This window comes from Camelus dromedarius, chromosome 17 (genome assembly GCF_036321535.1).
Source record: "Camelus dromedarius isolate mCamDro1 chromosome 17, mCamDro1.pat, whole genome shotgun sequence".
NCBI classification, from domain to species: Eukaryota; Metazoa; Chordata; class Mammalia; order Artiodactyla; family Camelidae; genus Camelus; species Camelus dromedarius.
The window spans coordinates 37778723-37793021 of NC_087452.1; the positions used below are offsets into that span (position 1 = coordinate 37778723).

The following is a 14299-nucleotide window of genomic DNA, read 5'->3' on the forward strand; positions in this document are numbered from 1 at the left end:
ATGGGTATTTTAACAAGCTGATGGGCGAAACCAAATAACACTGTGCTTTTTCAAGATCTACCTATAGAATAAAGCCTACCCTCCAACATTTCAGTGATTGTTTAAATAAACGTTAACACCCAAGTCTAGAAACTGCCTCTCTCTCTCTGCACCACTGCAATGGTCGAATTCCTTTCCTGGCCTTTCATGCAGATGCTCAGAAACAGGGTGGGGCTCCCTGGTCTTGCATGCCATGTTAAGAGAGTCGGTGCTGCAAAGAAAAAATTAATCGTTCATATTCCAGTTTGGGGGGCATCCTTCACAAATACCCTGGAAATAATCATGCTGGTAGGAGTGCCACTATTTCTAACATCAAGCTATAGATTAAATTCTCTACGTCAAACCAACTGTTCTGTGCATAAGCATGGATGCCAGGTACCGAAATGAAGGTGACAAGTCAAGGAATCGGGAAAAACCTCCCTGAAGAAGAGATGTGAGATGGAGGCGAGCTGTTCTGGTTATGGATGCCTCTGTTGAAGCTTTTTATTTTCCTTAATTTTTTTTTTTACAGGTATGGTTCTTTATAGTCTATAAGTAAAATCCAACCCTTGTAAGCCATGCTGGTTCCCTTATGAGTCAGCAGGCCATGAGCTGTTCACAGTGCAGCCCAGAGTAAACGGGCAAGAGCTGTCTTTGGACACACCCATCTTACTAATCTTGACTCTGAATTAAAAAAAAAAAATCATCTCGATGCTATTCGGCATCTGACCTCAGAACTTGCATCAAAAACTGCCCCCCCCCCTCCACCAAAGAGGACTCAGGCTCCAATTGTGGAATCACTTCCCTTCGGCTCTTTTGCTGAACACAATTGGATTAGGGCTTATTCCTTCCTTGATGGGCAACTCCTGTTTCTTTTTCTCTCTAGTCTGCATCTTATCAGCCTGACATCCCTTTCAGGGGCACACGACAAATCAAACTCGCCATCATTGCACTCATCGAAGAAGGAGTTTCCTATTTCCAAGGACTATTGCCTCCACTCCTTTTACAATAACGGACATACAAAAAAAAAAAAAAAACCTGTGTTTTAGGGTTTTTTTTTTTTCAGGGGGAGGGTGGCAAAAGATAATGAATGGATACAACTCACTCTAAAGACAGAAAAGCAACAGCCAGCCAGAAAGCCAAAGGCACAGTCTCAACATATGATTTTAAATACCTGGTGCCTATATTTTAAACTTAAAGAATTTATTCAAAAATTATTATTAGCTTTGAAAAACTTTACCGGAAAATGAAGTAAATTATTTTCCATGTCTTTTTGCATGATTCAGCACTTTTAATTCCTGCCGAGAAGTTAAAAGGTAAATGGAGTATTTTCTGGGTGCCTTAGAGCCTCGCACACTCTTTACTGAGCCACTTGCTCTCCTGCTACTGCAGGAGCTTATCAGAAATACGGGGGTCACCAGTTTGCCGTAACATCCAGTGACCACCTAGAAGCAGCGCAATTCCCCTCTCCGGCATCTAAGTGGCTTTGGGGGACGGAATGACCCGCCGCAGAGGCTTCGCCCCATCTCGGGCTCATCCTCTCGCCCAGAAGCCTCACGCACTCAAGCAAACTCGAATTCACCTGTTCTAACCCCCATCAGCTGCAGTTACTAGCTCCACCTGATGTATCTTTTCAACCTTCGTCAAGTATCTCAAGACAAGAATTTCCTGAAGCCCTTCCCCCAAACCGAGGCTTTCGCGGGAGCCCCCAACCCGCAAAAGCAGCAAGAGGAGGCCGAGATGGAGAGAGATCTCGGACTCGCTCTGCAAACTTAACCTGCGCATCGCAGGGACCCGCGTCCGCATCCGAGAGCCCCCGCATGTCCCCCGCACTATCCCCGCAGCATCCCACGCCCACACAGCACACTCACCTGCGGGTAGGCGAGCCGCGCACCACCGCGGTCCAACCTCCCGTCGCGACCTCCGCGGGCGAGCCTCGGCACTGGGTGCCGGGAGTGCCCTCAGGGGTGGCGGGGGCCGCTGGCCGGCTCCGGGCAGGGCGGCCGGACGCCGGGACGCCGGGACGCCGGGACGCCGGGACGCCGGGAGCCGGCGGGAGGAGCGCGCCCGGGCGGGTCCGCGCCGAGCCCGAGCGAGCGGGCGAGCGGGGCGGGAGGGGCCATTTGTAACCGAGCAGACGCTACCACCGCCCCTTACTCGCGGGGGGCGGGGGCGGGCGGTCAGGTGACGGCGGCCCACCCTCCGCCGCCGAGCCGGGTGGTTCCTGCCCAGGAGGAGCCCCCTGGCGCGCTCTGATTGGAACTCCCGCCGCAGTGGCGGGGGAGGGGGGCACGTGACAGCCCGGCCCCGCGGCCCGGCGCGCCCCACCCCCGCTGGGCACCCCATCTTCCTCTGGAAAATCCGGGGGACACCGGGAAGGCGGGGAAGCACGCGGGGTGCGGGAGAGCCTACCAGCCCCTTTTGCCGCAGCTCGGAGTGCTCCCGGCCGCTGCACCCGGAGAGAAAGGGTTCTCCAGAGGCCAGCCGGCCTTCATGGTCCTCCCACCCTGCCCTTGGCCGCAGTACCCTCCCCCACACCTCCAGGCACAGTAACTCTGTATAGACCATCGCCACTCCATAGATGCCAGTGGCACTTAGGAGTGTGTTTTTTGTTTTTCTCCATGTACACCGGCACAATGTGCCAGAGCGGACCCAATACGTTGCACCGCAGACACCGCCCAACTCGGAGGCCCAGGAGACCCCCGGGGATGTCTGACGCACCTACCCTCCGCCCCATCCTGGGTAGGTCGCAGAGGGTCTCGGGCCTGCTTCCTCTGGAGAGGAGGGAGCGTCGCGGGAGCTACAAGTCTCGGATCCTCCCCAGGAAGCAGGCCGCTGGAGGCGGGAGAGGGCCGCTATCGGGGTGCGAGCACAGTTCTCAGCCTCTGGGAGCACGTTGCTAATAATAAAGGTCAAACTAAAACAACTAAGCTCGTGGTGCTGGCAGGGAAGTGGCGCATGGTCGTGGGAAGCCTGGCTCTTAATCGTCCATAACCAGCATTGCTTTTCTCAAGTGGGAGAATGGGACCGTGGGAAAGCCCCAGTGCTTCCACAGAACGAAGGGATTCCGCAGCCTCTTCCCCACCTCCCCGAGGCCTTCTCTCCCTGCTGCACCACCCCAGAAGGCAGGAATTCGGAGAAAATGCGGTGTCACGTTCCCCACTGTGCGGGCGGATGCGTCTGCGCCAACTTCAGCAACACGTGGGGACCGCGAATCTGGGCGCCTGCTCCCTACTTGGGTGGTTACTTGGGTATACTTATTATGATTATTTGTTATTACCAGATTGGAAGAAGTCTGTCTCTACTCTGGATTCTTTCAAACTTTTGTCCAACATTGTTTCGTACTCGGTTAGGGCGGGTAATCGGTTTCTAGCCGAGGTTGCCGCGACGCTCAGCTGAGTCCCGGAAACCGCGGGGAGGAAGCCAGAGGCCCCTGGTTCCTGGATGCTGCAGCCTGTCTCCAACTTTGATAAGCCCGGCAACCTGCCTTTCGCCCCCGAGGGCCTTTCCAACAGGAATGTGACAGTGTTGAAGTCGGGGAACCTTGACCCATTGGTACCTGGATTTTGCTGGGCGTGGGACAAGTGGTGGGCAGGTTTACCCTCAAAAGGGTTTACCCGAAAAGCTTCGGGCACAAACGCTAGATAGGGAAACTTTGAGGTAATTGAGAATCTAACCACTGTAAATTGGGTGGGGGGAGGGGGAGAAGTAGCTGTTCTAAAAAGAAACGCCTTGCTACCGTTACGTACCTTCCCACCCACCCCTTCTGCAAACCACAAAAGGTTGGGGAAATCATATCAATAAAGTGTAAGTCCGTCGGGAGAAAAAAATGCTCGGTTAAAAATCAACACCTCTTTAATAGGAAGGTGGGTAAGTTTTCCATTTCCAGGTGTTAATGATACCACCATATTAACATTGGAGGTTGATTGTGACAAGAGAATCCCAGCGCACAGGACGGAGAAAGAATTTTCACAATTGAAAATAAAGAAATAGTCTTCCTCCTCGCATCCACCCCATCACCTTCCCCCCAACCCCAGCCCGACATTCCAGAAGGAATGGGGACCCGGGGGCTGTAACCTAGGGTGGGCAGCGGGGCCACTTGTTGCGACATCGCCAAAGGAGATAATTTCCAAGCGATCTAACGGAGATGCCGAGTTAAAATCCCTTCTCCCGAAAGCGGACGCTCCAGAAGCGGAGGCAGGCGGCGAGCACTGACTCAGTGCCTCGAGGTTTGTTTTTTGTTTTTTTTTTTTTTTAACTTGAACTCTGTACCATCTTTACTTGAAATGCTTTGTCTTGCACGTCTGGGAATTTACTCCATGCAGTTAAATGCGTACCGCGCGCGGCCGCGCGCTCGCGCGCGCACACACGCAGGGGTCGTCCTGCATGGGCGAAGATGAGTGGAACAGGTGCTTCGGACATTCATGAGCTCTGCCCTTGGGAAGCAGAGAGAGGGGGACGGCCTCGGTGTGGCTGCTGACCTGAGACAGGTAACTCGGAAAGGCCTTTCTCCCGCTGCTTTGGGAGTGGGGAGCGGGGAGCTGGGGACCGACGTACCAGGGCGGTCCACGTGCCCACACAGCGCCCGCCGCGGTGAAGGGCAGAGGTGTCGGGAGGCAGACCGGACTCGGGCAGGCGAGTTCTCGAGAATTCGAGTTCATTGTCTCCCGGGTCACGCTTTGTTGAGGAAATGCGCGATACCAAATAGGGAGAGGGATGAAGAGAGAAAGTGACTAAGTGTCAGTTCAGGGCCGACCCTCTCGGCTGGGGAGGCAGACGCGAGGCTGATTCACACTCCGCTCGCTCGGCAGTCTCACCGGCGCCGGCGCCGGGAGGCCACCGCTTCCTCAACCCTGGCGGCCGCTGGGATTTTGCCTCCAGCATCCTCCAGTGGCATCGTTCCGGGTTTGCGAGCAAAAGCCGAGCACATGAGCCACTCGCTGTGGGTTTGGAGTGACCACGTCTTAGAGTTGTAGAAAGCTGCCTCGTGGGGACTTGGGGACGGAGAGGTTAACAGAGTGAAGAATCTGTCCTGGTGTTTCACATAAAATGGGGCTGGTAATACCTAACGTTTAAGACTGCTGAGAATTTGAAGTGTGTGGGGCGGGGATGGGAAGGGATAAATGATAGGTTTAGGACCATTATGGGAAATGCCTAATTTAAAGATCTCCCCATCTCGGGTCGCGCTCTTGGACGCTCAACCCAGGTGGAGGCGCCGCCGCGCTGGCGGTCACCTCCCCGCATTATGACATCTGGCAGCATCCTGCGACTCCCATGTCCCCGCGGCCAACCTTTCTGCGCAGGTTGGAACTAGCAAAAGTCTTTGACCACCCACGCCCCTTTAAATGGACTCTTTTCCTTTTATCCCGAGAACAGCTTAACGCCGACAGGGAACGCAGTGCGGCCGGCGGGCACCTAGCGGCCCGCCGCCGCCTCTGCGCCGGGCGCCAACTGCGGGGCTGCTGCGGCAGTGGGGCCACAGCCTTCGGGTGCCTCCCGCCCCCTCCCCCGCGGCCACACCTCAGTCGCGGACAGTCCCCCACCCCCACGCCCGCCTTCTTTCCCCCGCGCGCTCCCGGCGCCGGCCCAGTCACCGGCGGGTGGCCCCCAGGGGCCGTATGCCCCCGTATGTGCTGGCGCAGGGGAGCGCACACGACGGCGACCCGCGACCCCACAGCTGTCCCCAGCTCGGGGTCCACCCACGTGGCACCCGCCGTCCCTCGCCGATCCCCGGCGCCACTCTGCGGAGCTCCGCTGCGGTTGCAGTTCTCTTAGCCCCTTGGTGGCGCTCCCACCGAGCTCTGTCCGTCCCAGTTTTTCCCTCCATGCCAGGGTTTAGCAGGGAGGAATGCCCCTTCCTCCCCAATCCGCGCCCCGAGACATTCTTGGAGAAAGCCCCCAGGCTTCCCGCACGGGAGCGGGAAGGAGGCCCGCGCACCGGGGAAGAAACGCGCGCGGAGAGCGCCTCCAGGCGCCGGGCCTCGGTGCGGCCCCCGCCCCTGGCCTGCCTGCTGCGTGCTGGGCTGGGGCTGCGGGGGCCGCCTGCGCGGGGCACGCACCCCACCCGCGGTTCCTCCAGCGCCGGCACCCAACCGCCGCAGCGCTGCGGGAAGGAGGCCCAGCGGCGCAGGTTCCTCTACACCCACGTGCCCGGCGTGTGCGCGCCCCCGGCCTGCAGATGCTACTCGGCTGGCGCCACCGGGATTTCCGGGCGGCCCCACCCTCCCAGGCCGCCACGCTTTGCTCCCTGCCTTCGGAGTCTCCTTGGCGTCTCTGCTGCAGCATCCAAGACCAGGCGCCGCCTCTGCGAGCCGGGCTGCCCAGCACGCCTGCAGGCCTTGATGCCCAGAGGCCGCACCTCCATCCCCGCGTCCCGCACTCACCTTTTCATGTGGACGGTGGGGTTCAGCCCCTGCACCCGGACTGTTCAGCCACCGCCCAAGGCCTCCTGGAGAGTACAGCAGGAGGGCGTTCCGGAGGCGCCAGCACCCTCCTTAAATCCTTCCATGGCTTTCAGCACAGCACCTTCATCAGCCCGCTACATTCCCTGACAGTAGGGGAGGCATAGCTCGCTCTCTCTGCTTTCTCTTTTTCACCTTCACACCAGTGCCCACCTATAGGCACACACACCTGAACACCGAGAGGCCGGCCAGCATCTTTCTCCAGCTCCTAATTCCAACACTAAGCAGCGCACATCACGTCGCTGACAGCAAGGTGAGGGAGTGGCACTTATGAGCTAGGTTCTTTCTTAAAATGTATGAAATAGCCTTCTGCCCCCGACCATTGGATTTTTAAGAGGATTGCATTTTATTCAAAAAGTAAATAGCCCAGGAGCAGTCGCACATGTAAAATAATATTAAAGTATTTTGAGATTAGCGTAGATTCACATGCAGTTTGTTAAGAAACAGTACAGAGATTTGTGCACCCTTTACCCAGTTTTCCTCAATGGGAACAATTCCCAAAACTGTGGTACAATGTTGTAACCTGGATATTGGCATTGATCAAATCCACCAATCTTATTTAGATTTCCCCAGTTTTCCTTGTTCTCCTGGGTGTATGAGTTTAGTTCTATCCAATTTTATCTCATGTGTAGATACATACCCACCACTACAGTCAAGGTACAGAACTGTCCCATCACATAGGATCCCTCTTATTGCCTTTTGATAACCACACCTGGGGGAGGGGCAGCTGATAACCACTAATCTGTTAAAGTAAAGCTCCTATGAACATTTATGTACAGGTTTTTGTATGAAGATAACTTCATTTCTCTGGGATATGTCCAAGAGGGCAATCGCTGGGTCATATGGTAAGCACATTTTTAGTTTTGTAAGAAAATGCCATCCTCCTTTCCAGAGCGCCTGTGCCATTTTACATTCCCAGCAGCAACGTATGAGTGATTCAGTTTCTCCTCACTTTCAGCAGCATTTGGTGTTGTCATTATTTTTTATTTTACTGATTTTGATAGGTGTAGTAATATCTCATTGTGCTTTTAATGTGCATCTCCTTGATGGCTAGTGATACTGATTATCTTTTTATATGCTGATTTGTCATCTCTACACCCTTTTTTGGTGATGTTTCTTCACATTTTTTTTGGCCCATTTTCTAATTAGTTTTTTTTTCTTTACTGTTAAGTTTTGAGACTTATTTTTCTTTAAAGCACTTTATGAATTATGATTGACATTCAAAAAGCTGTACCTAGTTAATGTATACAACTTGATGAGTTTGGAGATAAGTATACACCTGTGAAACTACCAACCACAGTCTATGCCGTAAATATATCTATCACATCCAAAAGTTTCCTCACACTATCTTTATATTATTATTTTGTGATAAGAACACTTAACATAAGATCTACCCTTTGAGCACGTTTTTAAGTATTCAACACAGTATTGTTAACTATGGGCGCTATGCTGTTCAGTAACTCTTCAGAGCTTCATTCATCTCGCATAGCTGAAACGTTATACCTGTTGACGAATACCTCCCCAGTTCCCTCCCTACACACCGACCCCCAGGCCCTGGCAACCACCAGTTCACTCTCTGCTTCTGTGAGTTTGACCAGTTTCGTTTCCTAGTATAAGTTGTGTCATGTAGGATTCGTCCTTCTGTGTCTTATTTCACTTAGGATAATATCCTTCAGTTTCATCCATGTGACCACAAGTGCCAGGATTTCCTTCTTTTTTAAGGCTGAATAAACAGTCCATTGTGCATGTGTACCACATCTTCTTTATCCAGTCATCCATCAGTGGACATTTAGCTTGCTTCCACATGTTGGCTATTGTGAAAAATGCTGCAGTGAACATGGGATTGCATCATATTTCAGTTCCTGAATGTACACCCAGAAGTGGGATTTTTGGGTCATATGGTAGTTCTATTTTTGATTTTTTTTAGGAACTAACATGCTGTTTTCCACAATGGGTGCACAAATTTATATTCTCCAAAACTGTGTACAAGCGTTCCCTTTTCTCTATATCTTGGTAAATACTTTTTTTTTTTTCTTTTTTGATAACAGCCATCCTAACAGGTGTGAGGTGATATCTCATTGTGGCTTTGATGTACATTTCCCTGATGACAAATGATGTTGAGCACCTTTTCATGTACCTGTTTCCCATTTACATGCCTTCTTTTGAGAATGTCTGTTCAGTTCCTTTGCCCATTTTTAGTAGGCTTATTTGGGGTTTTATTTGTTTGCTTTTTTTTTTTTTCCATTGAGTTGCAGAAGTTCCTTACACATTTTGGATACTAACACTTTATCAGGATGTATGTTTTGCAGATATTTTCCCCCGTTCTGTAGGTTGCCTTTTCACTTTGTTGACCGTAGTCTTCACTGTGCAGAAGCTCTTTAGTGTGATGTAGTCCCACTTGCCTAGTTTTGCATTTGTTTCCTGTGTTTTTGGTGTCATACCCAAGAAATCACTGCCCCGACCAATGTCAAGAAGCTTTTCCCTTATGTTTTCTCTTAGGAGTTTTATGGTTTCAGGTCTTATGTTTAAGTCTTAATCCTTTTTAAGTTAAATTTTGTGTATGGTGAAAGGGTCTAGTTTCTTTCTTTGTGTGTGGAGATCCCGTTTTCCCAACATCATTTATTGAAGAGACTATTCTTTCCCCCATTGTACATTCTTGGCACCTTTGTCAAAAATCAGTTGATCATGTATGTGTGGGCTTATTTCTGATCTCTCTATTCTGTTCCATTGGCGTATATGTCTGTTTTCATACTGGTACCAATATTATGTTGATGACTGTAGCTTTGTAATATTTTTTGAAATATGGAAGTGTGATGTCTCAGGCTTTGTTCATCTTGCTCAAAATTGCTTTGGCTATTCAGGATTTTTTGTGGTTCCTTATGAATTTCAGGATCATTTTTTTATTTCTGTAAAGAATGCCATTAGGATTTTGATAGGGATGACACTGAATGTAGACTGCTTTGGATAGTATGAATATTTTAACAATGTTAATTCTTCCAATCCATGAACATGTGATGTTTTCCCATTTATTTCATGTATGCTTTAATTTCTTTCACCAGTGTTTTATACTTTTCAGTGTAAACATTTTTACTTCCTTGGTTTATTCCTAAGTATTTTATTTTTTTGATGCTATGGTAAATAGGATTATTTTCTCTCTTTTAACACCTTTATTGTGGTATGGTTTCTGTATAGTAAACTACACATATTTCAAATGTACAATTTGATGAATTTTGATAGATGTATACACCAATGAAACCACTACCACAGTCAAGATAGCTAATATTTCCATCACTTCTCAAGAGGTGCAATTTTAGAATTCCCAATTTATCCCTTCCCACCCCCTTTATCCTCTGGTAACTGTAAGTTTGTTCTCTATGTTTGAGTCTATTTCTGTTTTGTAGATAAGTTCCTTTATGTCCTTTTTTTTTTCTTTTTAAGATTCCACATATAAGTGATATCATATGGCATTTTTCTTTCTCTTTCTGGCTTACTTCACTTAGAATGACAATCTCCAGGTCCATCCATGTTGCTGCAAATGGCATTATTTTATTCTTTTTTATGGCTGAGTAGTATTCCATTGTACATATATGCCACATCTTCTTCAGTCATCTGTTGATGGACATTTGGGTTGTTTCCATGTCTTGGCTCTTGTAAATAATGCTGCTGTGAACATTGGGATACATATGTCTTTTTGAATTGTATTTTTCTCTGGATATATGCCCAGGAGTGGGATTGCTGGATCACATGGTAAGTCTATTTTTAGTTTTTTAAGGAACCTCCATACTGTCCTCCATAGTGGCTGCACCAATTTACATTCCCACTTTTACTCCCTTCTCCTTTATTTTATTTATGTCAGAATTTACTTCTTTTATATTATGTATCTATTAACAGATTTTTGTGATTATACTTATTTTTAATGCTTTTGTCTTTTAACTTTTATCCTAGGATTAAAAGTGATTTACATACCTCCATTACTGCATTACATTACTCTGTATTTGTGTATATATTTACCTTTACCAGTGAGATTTTTACTTTCATATCCTCTCATGTTGCTGTTTAGCGTTGTTTTGTTTCAACTTGAAGAACTCCCTTTAGCACTTCTGGTAAGGCATGTCTAGTGGTGATAAATTCATTCAGTTTTGTTAATCTAGGGTAGTCTTTATCTTTCCTTCATTTTTAAAGAACAGTTCTGCTGGCTGTATCATATCTGGTTGGCAGGTTATTTTTTTCTTTCTTCCTGCATTTTGAATATATCATCCCACTCTTTCCTGGTGTGCAGGTTTCTGCTGAGAAATTCGCTGATAGTCTTATGGGGGTTCTCTTGTATGTGACAAGTCACTTTTCACTTGCTGCTTTCAAAATTCTCTTTGTTTTTCACTTCTGACAATTATAAGGTATCTTGGTGAAGATCTCTTTAGGTCCAAACTTCTGGGGCTCATTGGGCTTCATGAATCTGGCTGTCCATTTTCCTCCACAGATGTGGGAAGTTTGTATCTCTTTGCTGAACTTCACATTTTGTTCATGTACAATTTTCCGGATTTCATTTCGTTATCTATGTTATCTTGTACTTCACTGAGCTTCTTTAAGACGATTATTTTGAATTCCTTGTCAGGCAGTTCATAGATCTTCACTTCTTTAGGGTCAGTTACTGAAGCTTTACTTTGTTCACTCGGTTGTATCCTATTTCCCCAATTCCTCATGATTCTTTTAGCTTTGTGTTGGTTGCTGAGCATTTGAAGAAGCAGTCACCTCTTCCAGACTTCACAGACTGCCCTTGGCAAGGAAAGCCCTTCTCCAGTCATCCCAGCCAGAGATTCCAGGCAGGCCAGCAGGCAGGGACCTATGGATGGATCTGGTACCAGGGTCCCTGAGTGGGCTTGCTCTTTCTTTCCCCACAGGAGATCTTCTGGGCTGAGGGGATCCCTCTTGGCACTGCACTGTGCTGGCCAGGAGGAAGGGTAATACAGGTAAAGTGAAACTGTTCTCCTTAACCCCTTTCAATTCATCTTTTCTTGTTCCTGTGCTCCACTGGTGTGCTGTAAACCCTGACCTGGATTTTGAAGCTCTCTTAAGCTTTTGCGTCCATGGGTGGTTGTTAAATTGCTATTTCTGTGGGGGGATGAGGACTGGGACCTCCTATTCTGCCACTTATTGTCATTCTTTTTCTGAGAGTTCTTTATGTATATTAGGAAAAGTTCTCTTCCAGATATGTGGTTTGCAAATATTTTGTTCCAGTCTCCAGCTTGTCTTTTCATTCTCATCACATGAGTTTTTGCACAGCAAAAGTTTCCAATTTGGATAAGATACAATTTATCATTCTTTCATTTTGTGGATCTGGCCTTAGGTATCAAGTCTAAGGACTTTTGCCTAGCCCTAAATTCAGAAGATTTTTCTCTAACTTTAAAATAAACTTCATAGTTTTACATTTTAAAGTTAAGTCCATGATTCATTTTGAGTTAATATTTCTATAAGGTGTGAAGTCTGGGTTGAGGTGCATTATGTCTATGGTACCAAGATGTATAGCATCATTTGTTGAAAAATCTATCATTTCTTCATTGAATGATTTTTGCACACTTGTGAAATGTTGGTTGGCGTATTTGTGTATGTCTATTTCTGTGTTCTCTATTCAGTTCCATTGATCAATGTGGCTTTCACTTCACCAGTACCACACTGTCTTGCTTTCTGTAGCTATGAAGTAAACTTTTATATCAAGTAGAGTGATTCCTTTCACTTTATTCTTCATTTTTAAAGATTGTTTTAGCTATCCTAGGTCATGTTCTATTTCATATAAATTTTAGAATAGGCTTTCTATATCTAAAACAACCTAGGTATATAGATATTGATAGGAATTGCATTAAGTCCATAGATCCTTTTAGGGGGAAAGCTGACTATTTTTATGTTGAATCTTCTAATCCATGGACATGGTATATCTGTTCCTTTATTTAGGTCTTCATTGATTTCGTTCATCAGCATTTTGCAAGTCTCAGCATACAGTTCCTGATCATGTTTTATTAGAGTTATATCTAAAAGTTTCATTTTCTTTGGATCAATTGTAAGTGATAACGTACATTTAATTTTGGTTTCCACATGAGCATTGTTAATATAGAAATGCAATTAATATTTGTGATTTAATATTGTATCCTGCAACCTTGCTGAATTTATCTACCAGTTCTAAGAGTTTTCTATGGGACAATTATGTTATCTGCAAAGAGGGCCAGTTTTCTTTCTTTCTTTCCAATATGAATACCTCTTCTTTCTTGCCTTATTTCAGTGTCTAGAACTGCTGGCACCGTGTTGGATAAGAGTGGTGAGAACAGACGTCCTTGTCTTATCCCTGATCTTAGGGGGAAAGCATTCAGTCTTTCACCTTCAAGTGTTATTAGCTATAGGGTTTCTGTAGATGCTTTTTATCAAGATGATGTAATTCTCTTCTATTCCTAACTTGCAAAGAGTTTGTATAATGAATAGGTGTTGGATTTTGTCAAATGCTTTGATATGATCATATAATATGGTGAACGGGTATCACTGGTTTTTGAATGTTGTACCACTCTTGCACACCTGGAATAAATCCCACTTGGTCATGGTGCATAATTCTTCTTGTACATACTTTGATTCAATTCAATAATATTTCGTTGAAGGTTTTTGCATCTAAATTCGTGATAGTGATGTGAACTTCTTTTTTAACTGCATTTGTTTGGTTTTGGCATCCCCGTGAGGAGGGCTCCCTTCTCTTCTATTTCCTGTTAGAGATTGATAAAATTGGTGTTAGTTCTTTGAAAGTTTGGTGGAATTCTTTGGTGAAACCATTTGGGCCTGGACATTTTAAAAATGAGTTTTACTTGTGAATTTAATGTCTTTAATGGTTATAAGACATTTCAGATAATCTCATCTTTGTTGAGTTTTGGTAGCTTATGGTTTTCAAGAATTTGATTCATTTCTTCTAATAAGTTGAGCATAAAGTTGTTCATGGTATTCCCTATTTTCCTTTTAATGACTACAGTACTTACATTGATATCTCCAGTGATATTCCTGATATAGGTGATATGTTTTTTCCTTTTTTTTTTTGTAACTCTTTCTGGTGGTTATCAATTTTATCGATTTTGTTGAAGAGCCAGCTTTTTGTTTCATTGATCTTACATAGTTGTGTTCTTATTTTCATTTATTTTTTCCTTCCTTCTTTTTGCTTTGGGTTTATTTTTGCTTTACTTTTCTAGCTTTTTTGAGATAGGAAGTTACATTATTCATTTGAGATCTTTCCTACTTTCTAATGTAAGCATTTAGTGCTTTAGTTTCTCTCTTGGAACTGCATCAGTTGTGTCTCACGAAGTTTGACATGTTGTATTTTCATTCTCAGTCAGTTCTATATTTAAATTTGATGTTAGAAATTCATAACATTTGATCTGTGATTTTTTTAGAAGTGTGTTGTTTAATTTCCAAGAGTTTGCAGATTTTTCTGTTATCTTTCTGTTACTGATTTCTAGTTTGATTCTGTTATGGTCAGAGAATACACTCTGTATGATTCAATTCTTTTACATTTGTTGAGGTTTGTATTATGAGCCATGATATGGTCTATCTATAATGGGTGCTTGAAAAAATATGTATTCTGCTGTTGTGTGGAGTTTTTCATTAATGTCAATGAGATCCTATAGGTTGATGATGCAGTTGAGTTCTTCTATGTCCTTAATGATTTTCTGGCTAGTAGTTTTATCAGTTATTGAGATGGTGATACTAAAAGTCCCCAATTCAGACAGAGAAAGACAGATACTATATATCACTTATATGTGGAATCTAAAAAAATAATACAGATCAGCTTATTTACA

At 45.9% G+C, this 14299-nt stretch overlaps 2 long non-coding RNA genes across 7 annotated transcripts in view; one reads left to right on the top strand and one right to left on the bottom strand.

Moving 5' to 3' along the window:
* The window catches only part of LOC116158208 (uncharacterized), a 120071-nt gene extending 118079 nt beyond the window's left edge, over positions 1 to 1992 (bottom strand). For all 6 annotated transcript variants that reach the window (XR_010384886.1, XR_010384887.1, XR_010384883.1 and 3 more), the window contains exon 1: positions 1890 to 1992. This is a non-coding gene — a long non-coding RNA (uncharacterized LOC116158208). The remainder of the gene's footprint in view (positions 1 to 1889) is intronic.
* A 4470-nt stretch (positions 1993 to 6462) lies between these two features.
* LOC135323312 (uncharacterized) overlaps positions 6463 to 14299 on the top strand; it is a 73985-nt gene continuing 66148 nt past the window's right edge. Inside the window, exons 1-2 of the long non-coding RNA XR_010384712.1 lie at positions 6463 to 6732; positions 7259 to 7324. This is a non-coding gene — a long non-coding RNA (uncharacterized LOC135323312). The remainder of the gene's footprint in view (positions 6733 to 7258; positions 7325 to 14299) is intronic.